Source organism: Octopus sinensis, linkage group LG3 (genome assembly GCF_006345805.1).
Source record: "Octopus sinensis linkage group LG3, ASM634580v1, whole genome shotgun sequence".
NCBI lineage: Eukaryota > Metazoa > Mollusca > Cephalopoda > Octopoda > Octopodidae > Octopus > Octopus sinensis.
Genome location: NC_042999.1, coordinates 99,566,091 through 99,566,812, shown reverse-complemented (window position 1 = coordinate 99,566,812; position 722 = coordinate 99,566,091). Strand labels below are relative to the sequence as shown.

The following is a 722-nucleotide window of genomic DNA, read 5'->3' as shown; positions in this document are numbered from 1 at the left end:
TGTACCCACACCTTAGAACCATCATGGCGTCTGCTGTGGCTTTTTAAACCAGACAATGTTCTAAAAAGACACCAACATAGATTGCATATCTGGTTTGGACCACCAAGAACTGCAGATAAGTTCTGATGTTAGTGGGTCTTAAAATATCTTTTGAGCCCTCCGTTAGATTTGCAAATGAAGAGCAAATAGACAACCGGGAGCTGATGAAGAATCGTTCATTGTGTTACTAGTTCTGTTTTCCTTTTTTCTCTAGTTGTTTGCGTATTCAACTCGTTTTTGTTTTCATACTTCATGTTGTTTGCACGGTTGATGACGTCCTGTGCCCATGTGTGCATATATATATATATATATATATATATATTCTTTTTCTGTAGTTTCATCTCAAAGCTGCGGCCATGCTGATGCACCGCCGTTTAAATGTAGTTACGCCTACAGAGGGACATGAACCCACGACCCTCAGATTACGTCATATATTTAATCATAAGTCTAATGCTCTACCGACTGAGCTACGCGGGCGAATGTATATATATATTATTTATATTATTATTATTTAATTGAACGCCATGCATCTATTTCCAAGTGTATATATATATATATATATATATATATATATATATATATATATATATATATATATATATATATATATAACTAATGTAGGATAATTTTTTTTTGTCGGGAAAAAAAATTTTATCAATGGCCAGCATATCGAAAAATACCTT

At 33.4% G+C, this 722-nt stretch overlaps 1 non-coding gene across 1 annotated transcript; it reads right to left on the bottom strand.

Annotated features, from left to right (window-relative positions):
- Positions 1 to 426: 426 nt before the first annotated feature.
- On the bottom strand, positions 427 to 516 carry Trnai-uau. Its single transcript is given in 2 exon segments — positions 427 to 462; positions 480 to 516. It is a non-coding gene; the product is annotated as a tRNA-Ile (tRNA).
- Positions 517 to 722: the final 206 nt, after the last annotated feature.